General features: G+C 39.2%; 1 pseudogene; it reads right to left on the bottom strand.

Moving 5' to 3' along the window:
• Positions 1-3,460: 3,460 nt before the first annotated feature.
• LOC128309156 (uncharacterized) lies at positions 3,461-8,212 on the bottom strand (annotated as a pseudogene).
• Positions 8,213-8,974: the final 762 nt, after the last annotated feature.

Below are 8,974 nucleotides of genomic sequence, written 5' to 3'. Positions count from 1 at the left end.
ATGCACAAGACCGAATACATAGTGGTCAGTTCCCATCAAAAAGAACAGCGATCCAGTATCACTGTCGGCAATCAGGTTATACACTCCCAGCGGACTTTAAAATACTTGGGCGTCAGCTTCGATGATCGTCTTGAGTACACCCACCACATTCATTATGTGGTGAGAAGGCCACCAGGGTTATGACCGCGCTCATGCGCATGATGCCGAACAGGGCTGGGCCGCGGTGCAGCAGACGACGCGTAGTGGCAGCAGTAGTGCCCTCTATAGTTCGCTACGGAGCCCCAGTGTAGGTCTCCGCCCTACGTTTTGAATGTCGGAAGCAGTGGCTAAGACGCCTGCATAGAGCTGTGGTGCACCGAGTGATAAGCGCGTTTCGTACAACCTCTCACAACGCAGCGTGTGTGGTATCAGGGATGATGCCGTTGCACATACTCGTCGATGAAGAGACGCGAGTATTTCTGAAAAGGAAAGAACACCCTGAGCTCATCAGCACTGCGCGAGCAGTCGAGCGAGAGGCTTCGATCCGGGCCTGGCAACAGGGATGGAATACCTCGCAGCACGGAGCGTGGACTCGGAAACTCATCCCGGACATTGGTTTTTGGCTACGGAGGACGCACGGTGAGACCGACTTCTTCCTGACCCAATTCCTGACTGGGCATGGGTTTTTCAATGAGTATTTCGGGCGGATGGGATTCGCGGACTCGAGTGACTGTGTCACTTGCGGCCGCGTTGAAAGTCCGGAGCATCTACCCTTTGAATGTACGCAGTTTACTGATGTGCGTGCACGTTTGGAGATAGCGCTGGGAACTCGGGTTTCACCTGATAACATTATCGCCCTTATGAGTTTCAACCATTCCATCTGGAGTGCGGTACACAACGCTATACGAGTCATCATGACTCGACTCCAACAGCGTAGTATCAGAGTTGACGGACGGCGTGGACGACGGCAGTAATGTCGGAATCCATTCCCAGTCTGAAGTCGTTCGCTATATGGAGGGCCATTGGGTCGCCATACAGTGTTATACCGTCGTGCTTGTTTGCGGTACCTGGGCCACCTCAGACAAATGCGACTGAGACCCTGGGGGCGAGCCGCCGTTGCGGGTGAGTTGGACACACTTCATTAATAGGCAACTAGCCTCAAGCTAGCGGTCAATTAAAGTTGCTATGGACGTGATCATCTCTTACGCCTGACATCTAACCAATGTTCATCGCGCGGTGCTGTGGGCGACTTGGAAGCATTATGTGGATAAGTGTACCCATAAGGCATATCGCTGACGTAAATGTCCTTACGGGCCATCCGGCATAGGTTCTGAGGTTTGAGGAGTTGTTAGTCCGTAGGCGCTCCGGCGAATCGGACAGTTCCCTGACTATGGTGGTTCCTGTTTTAACAGGCATCCTTGGCCGGATGTGGGTTCTCTATGAAGATTCTCTCCTCTGACAATCCAAAAGAAAGAACGTGAAGGCATAGAAAACCTCTGAATAAACTTTCTAAAAGGATTTATTACTCAAATTGTAGTCCACGAGGAGATATATTCGTCTATAAACGCAAAAAAGAACCCAATTTTGTTGTCACACGTCCTGTCAAAAGTAAAAAAAATCTCGATATTGTTTGTCAATTTACAAGAAATGAGACCACCTTGTTCTCCATACACTTTAAGCAAAAATGACAAAACTCCACCTTCTAAATTATACACCTTGAGCCCGTTGTGTCTTTTTCATACACAGGCTGCAAACGTCATTCGAAAAGGCAGCTTTCTGCAGCCAAAAAGGGGCCTTTTTTACTGCACAAAGGCGCCTTTATAACGATGGTTTAGGCCCATTTTGGCAGCGGTGTGACTACCTCAATGTATGCGTACCTTGATACAGCAGAGGGTGACGTCACACGCCCGTGTCAAAAAAAAATGAAAAAAAAGTTGTCTGTTTTTTGGCGGGTTCTCCACCTTCGCCCATTTTGCCGATTTTTTGCTGTCCCCATGTGTTGACACACTCTTTCCTCGTGTGATTGTATTCGTTCGCTGTTTCTTCGTATCACACACTTGGAACGCGTTCCTGTGCGCGCTTACACACTCTTTCTTGGTATGGGAGACTGGCCTGGCTCTGCTGCTGTATCAGCTCGCGAGTTTCTTCGTATCGATTTGGAAGTGTTCAGCGCTAAGGTAGGGGATTGAGTGTGTGTGAAGATGGATGATGCGTTGTAGATATCTTTTTTACTGAGGCTCTCTCTTCTGGTGTTTCCGATTGGAGTTGAACTAGACTTTCAGGTTTGAAGCATTCATTCGGCAGTCGCTTGTGTGTAGTGCTATACGATTCCCCGAAAGAGTTGCCGTTACAAGCACAATATAACGTTATAATAGATAAGAGAAAATGGAAAAGTAAGACCATGTGATCATAAAAAACATGCACATAATGATTAAACTTCTTTTCATCCATATGCAGTGCCAAACGACAAAAAGTTGTAGTGAGGATGGTAAATGGAAGATATATTTTAAGTTCATTGAAACCCCAAAACCATGGTGAGCATTTAATTTTCATTAATGTATACTTTACGGGCTGTGTTCGTTTTATAGAAACGCTTGCCATTTGAATGGATGCGAAAACCATATTAAAAGTTTTTGTATATTACCAGATTCGCCACCCCATGATAGAAATCTAATTTTGCACGAGCAGGTTCTACAAGAGATTTCATCGGAAAAACTATCACTTGAATCCAGCCAGTCGCAAGAGAAACGTAAGAATTTTTTTAAACACTAGTGGCTTAATTATAAGGATTTTGTTTCTAATGCATATTTTTAGACAAACAGAGCAGACTTCAGTCAGTTGGTACGCAGACGATTGCAGTACAAAACGCATACTTAGGAGATATAATCACGAAATTAAACGAAATGCAAGGAGAACAGCAGAAAACTAACAAGAAGCTAATGGAGGTGGACAGGCAAATTAAGCTCATGGGTGCAGAACTTGACATGTTACCTGATAGAGTTGCTACTAGGGCTGGAGTTGTACGACCTACAAGTTTTGAGTTCGAGCCTATCACATCCAAAGAACAACTTGATCAGCTGGAACAAAGCTTGATGGAACAAGAGGTTGTAAAGAAAATGCGCGAATTTTTAGACGCCCGGCTTCCAGGAGAAAGCGTCGAAGCACGCATGCATGCGAGCGTCGAACTGTTGTTCAATCGCAATTTTATGGTACAGATGAGCTGGTCAGGAGTCGGACATCCGAACCGTAAAATAGCTTTTAGGAACTATGTACATATTTTAAAATTTTATAGATATATCGGTACTTGCCACGGCCTGGTATCAACAGATATTAAAATTAAGACATTTTTGATAAATAAGTTTAGGCATAGTGGGCAGAGGCTAAATTTAGTAGGTATAGTTAAAACAACGCATCATATGCATAGACATTAGTGCTAGGAGTTTTGGTTTTAGAGTAAGAAATCTTTTTTGATACTCATAACTTAATATTGAACTTTATTGAACGTTACTACCTTTTCATGAAATATGTACTTCATAATTTTCTCATCTTTTTTCACATCTAATATCGGTCAAAGACAAGGAATCAAAGATTCATAAAAAATCAAAAACGTTTTAAAATGCATTCCTTATTAAATAAAATTTATAGTTATTCTATTTCATTACACTAATGTATGTATTAAGGGTACAAACAAATAATTATTCTCTTGAGAAAGGAGCACTATTACTAACTTACATTTTATATCCTGGGGACCTACTACAATATTTGTATCTTCTAAATCATTTAAATTACCTTGATGTATGTTAATGAATTTTAAAATCAAAGGATATTTGAAACCATCTATCGATCGGGATATTTTTTTTGCAGAAATATCTACAGAGGTTTCATGTAAAACCGCATTTACATATTTACATATTTTGCCCGATTTGGTCAAAAACCATGAATTACGTTGATCGTCTTTCAAGCAAAACGCTTTACGTATATGGAGTATAACTAAACTTCCTCTCTGACGAATGAAAGGATAGTCAACCTGTTCTTCACATGAAATTGTTTGGCAAGCCTCTATTTCAGAAAGTCGATTTATCGTTTGTTCTAAACTTTTCGGTCCACTTCGCAGCAAACGTTTTATACGCTGCAATTCATTCTCAAATGGATACGAAGATAGTGTATGAAGTGGACCGAACTGATCTATTTCTTTGTAAATATGTTGTTGTTTATTAACAGCGGTCCTCGTTTGACAGCAGACAGCGGGGCGAAAAAGACTGTCGGGCGAGAGGGCGAAACGATAAGTCGGTCAGGCTTAAGGCCGTTCATCCGAACCGCTCGATCCTTCGGAGGCTCGGATGAATCTAGGAAGGAGTAATGACCGCTATCGGAACGAAAAAGGGATAAAAGTGCGTGCAAAGAGGCGCCAGGCCTCTTTTTATCGCCAGAAAGCAGATTTGAATTTTTTAATGTTTTTTTAAATAAATCTAGATATTAAATAAACTTCTAGTTTTCTTACTCGACGAAAAGGGCATTGTTGCTGGATGCAACATATGTAATAGATTATGTACATTGCTTGAAATAAATTCTGGGCCGTACATAATTTGATATTGCTTAACAAAGAACTGAAGAACGGAATCTGCTAAAAACCAATGCTCTTTGTATGCAGCTGACGACAACAGTGTAATGCTGCAAAAATATAGCATAAAGTGTCTATAATATTTTTCCCTTACAAATTCTGTGAGAAGAACCACCGAGGCGTACATTAGAAAAGATGCATACTCAGATCCTTTCCAATACTTCAGATCACTTAATGAACGGAACTTTCTGTGTATCTCGATTGGTAACTTTATGTTAACAAGCATTGCTGACATGTTGTTAATGTTTTGTGTTGATAACTTATTTTCCAATCCAAGTTGACCATTTATCCAGCCGTTAAGCAATCTTTTAGTATTTCTTAAATCAATTACATGCAACGAGTCACCAACTATTATTTGTTTGATCATGTCTAGGTTATCTAAATTTAAAAGAGGAAAATTTGTGATGTTCGCCTTACACGCGCATCCTAAATCCCTCATCTGTGCGCTCTGGACCAATACATGCCGGGAATGCTACTCTTCTTCGCAAACTTTTCCCTACCGTGGTGCACTTCAAACATCCGTGTCGAGCGTTGTAGTTGGCAACACCTGTTAAAAAGGTATTATGTTTAGAAAGTTTATATAATGTTGTCATTTTTTTATATTACCTTTGATATACGCACGTGCTGGCGAATCAGCTATACACCGTTTCCGAGCCCATCTAAACAGTTGTCAGATGCTTCTAGCCACTTGTCAACCTTAACTAAACATTCGCCATCCAACTGAACACCTGGTGCCAAACTAGCCAGTGTCCAACCGTAACTAAACATTTGCGATCTCCAAGTAGTCATGTTTATATCATAGTCATCAGATTCTTTACCTTCTCGTACGTAGGCAATAGCAACAAAGCATAATGTTTTTCGTCTAAAGTAAAGTAAATATCGTTTTCTGAATAATTATATATTGTCGTTATCTACACAAAATCATATTTTTTTTCAAAGTTGGTACGGGCAAACGTGTTAATATAATTGACGCGCTTTTTTACATACAAGCTTCTCTCTGTTCCCGTCCATTTCAATGCATAATCGTTGCTATCAAAATACTGCTCAAATGAACTTATAAAAACTTTTGCTGTGTAAATTAGTTATTTATTCTTGATACAAATATGATTAAAAATATTCAGCAGAGGTTTATGCAGAACAATATTTTTTGCATATTATGTAATACAAATACATAATGTCGTCAAAAGTCATGTAATAAAATCATGAAAGGAATAACAAGTAATGATTAACAGTTCATAATAACATATTAATTTATGTATTTAAGTATATAAGTTTCATAATAAAATTATAATTATAACAGATAAAAATTAACATAATAGTAGTTTCAGTCCAGAATTTGTTCCTTACGCAAACATCTTGGAATATAACCCCACATGTGTTGAAAATAATTAAAACAATCTGTTGCAGTTATTAATTCTTTTCCATTTTCCATGGCTAACATAACTTCTTCTTCGTTTTCTGGGTTGGCTCTTTTGCAAATTTCCTTCCATTTACTAAAAAGATTTTCTATTGGGTTAAAAAAAGGGGAGTATGGAGGTAAATACATGATTTCGTGTGGACTGTCCTCAAAAATTGCCTTGACCTGTGCACACTTGTGAAAGGCAACGTTATCCATAATGATAACGGCACTTGAAATTGATACCGATCTAAGTTTTTCAAATAACTCAGTAAGGAATTCAATAAAGAATTCCTTGTTGATCGCACGGTTTCGAGGCATGTAATGTAGAATGCCTCCTGCGTTCATAGCGCAAACTACTGATATGTTCCTAGTACGGATTTGGGACACAACTTTAACCGCTCTACTACCTACGCTCGATCTTCCACGCATCACTCGCATGCTAACTTTAAACCCAACTTCGTCTATGAAGATAAGGCTATTTTCAGGCACACGAGAACGAGCCGCTGTCAAAGATATTGCGTATTCTTTACGTACTACAACATTGTTATCTGCATTGCGTCTCTCTGGGTATAAATAAATCCTTTTCAAGGAATATTTAAAGCCCATTATTTCCTTTGCTACTGTCGACCGACTAACTTGAACTCTATATTTTTCCAGGATGTTTTTAGAGAGCTTTTCAAGAGAGATCGAGCAATCTTCATCAATCCATGCTCATATTTGTTCGCTTATTTCAGGCGTTATTTTTCTAACAGCTGCTTTTCCGCGTCTGTCGGCTTCAATTTTCATCGAGCTTTGGTATTTTCTTAAAACGTTGTACACCGTGGACCGATTGATATTTAGATTATCAGCTATTGTTGCTGCGCTGCTCCCCTTTTCGTACGCTAGTACAATCCGCTCCCGATCTGCATTCGACGTAGTCTTTAATATACGAGATGTCATGGTCATGGTTTTATTTGTTTAATTATCTTTTTAAAGTTTTACTTTCCACTCGGCTAGATACTTGTTACCACTTGTTTACGTTTGAAGAAAGTAAACATTCTATTGACAGATGTGAAATAGTTTGACAAAAGAAGCGGAACAGTAAGAAACAGATTCGGGGTTATACATGCGCACTCCAGTTGGAGATCGCAAATGTTTAGTTACGGTTGGACACTGGCTAGTTTGGCACCAGGTGTTCAGTTGGATGGCGAAAGTTTAGTTAAGGTTGACAAGTGGCTAGAAGCATCTGACAACTGTTTAGAAGGGCTCGGAAACGGTGTAATGGCACGTAATCGTATCGCTAATTTTCCATTTTTGATGAGAACTCTGTTCTTTACGAGAAAGTTAAATTCATCCACAAAAGGCCGAAGAAAGTGTTCGATACTTGTTGGTTTTGTCGTTCAATATATTGCCACTACCATAACTTGCACTTCCGGCATTCCATGGATGTTCATTAATATGGGCCAAAATTGTTGTTTGCTACTTTTGAAAATTGGTAAACCATCGATTGACACATTAAGCAAAAGTGTTGTATCTAAACGAATATTTGCATTGCTACAAATAAACAAAGTCGTATATAACAATATCGATAAGGAGGTATGAATTAATTACACAACATGAATTACCTTAGGTAGTACAAAAAACATTTTTGAACTCCGTAGTACCAATACTGGCCTCCTTGTACCGTTAATATTTCCGAAGAAGGGTTTCGATTGATCTTCAGCAGTGTTCTTGCATCTTTGGGCAGTTTGCAGTTACTTACTTTTCTTATTATATCCACGACTTCCTCGATCGACTCGTTTGTTTGATTTTTTGATACGGCCCAACGACGTAAAGCATCTTGCACCGAACACACATGTTTACAATTTTCTGACTCTTGCTCTTGATCGGAACTTTCAATGAGATAATCGACTACATCGACATCATCATTATCACCAGTTTCATCATCAGAGCATCTCAATGACGTATTAAATTCATTTTCACACTCTTCCTTTGTGAGGTTATTGCTAGCAGTACAAGAGAGCTGATCATTCACGTTTGGAAAGCCTGTTATAGCTGTAACTGAGACATACTTGTGATGAAACCAAAATAAAAACGCATATTAAAACTTTTTTCATACCATTGGCACTTCCACTTGCAACAAGAGCACCATCCTGATCTAGTTTAACCAGATGATCACGATTGCGATATAAATGGGAATTGAACCGAATCCGCTTCGCGAAAGACTCCTCCATTATAGTTTCTGTATAAAAACCAGAAATATTCACAAAAACTTTAGCTTCGGCTTCCTTGATGTTTTTATTTACGCGTCTGTTTGGTGTGTTTGATGGTGTTTTGATATTTGACAGCCAAGAAATCAACAAAGCTCAAACTAAAGAAACAATATCAATAAAAATAATACCAATTATTGTTGGTTAAAAATTAGCAATTGTAGAATATTCGTGTGTATGTGATTGGAAATTGTGTTTAAAATTAAAAAATGGTTTTTAAAAATATTTTCACATAAATTTTCCCCATTTTATGCAGTAAAAATGCTTTAAAATCTTATGAACTCTTTAACGTGGTATTATAAATAACCAAACTCGGCCCGTTCGGCTGTCTTTTGCAGCGTGGGTACTAACTTCCACTTGAGACACATGTTCATATAAGGTTGTTGCTAGAATAGCGTGCATAGTGTTCAAATCATGTTATTTTCGGCGTTATATTGAAGTAAATATAATTATGCATGCAGTGCAGTTTAAGCTGATTAATCAACGCAGTTTCAAAAAAGATAAGATTATTGTTTAGAGTTAAATACGCGTGCAAGATTGTGCTTTATGTGATTTGATAATTTGTGTAAGTGCAAAAGTACATATAATGTGACCTGTTTGAACGTACATGTACAGCTTGCTTGATGGCCTTCGATTTGCGACGACTTGCCGGCAGAACGGAAAGCAGTGCTAAAGCCACTTTTAGTTCTATTCAGCATAGGCAGAAAATTAGCATGGCATAGATGT

The sequence above is a fragment of the Anopheles moucheti genome, unplaced genomic scaffold (assembly GCF_943734755.1).
Source record: "Anopheles moucheti unplaced genomic scaffold, idAnoMoucSN_F20_07 scaffold_38_ctg1, whole genome shotgun sequence".
Classification (NCBI taxonomy): Eukaryota; Metazoa; Arthropoda; class Insecta; order Diptera; family Culicidae; genus Anopheles; species Anopheles moucheti.
This window is presented reverse-complemented; position numbering and strand designations above follow the sequence as displayed.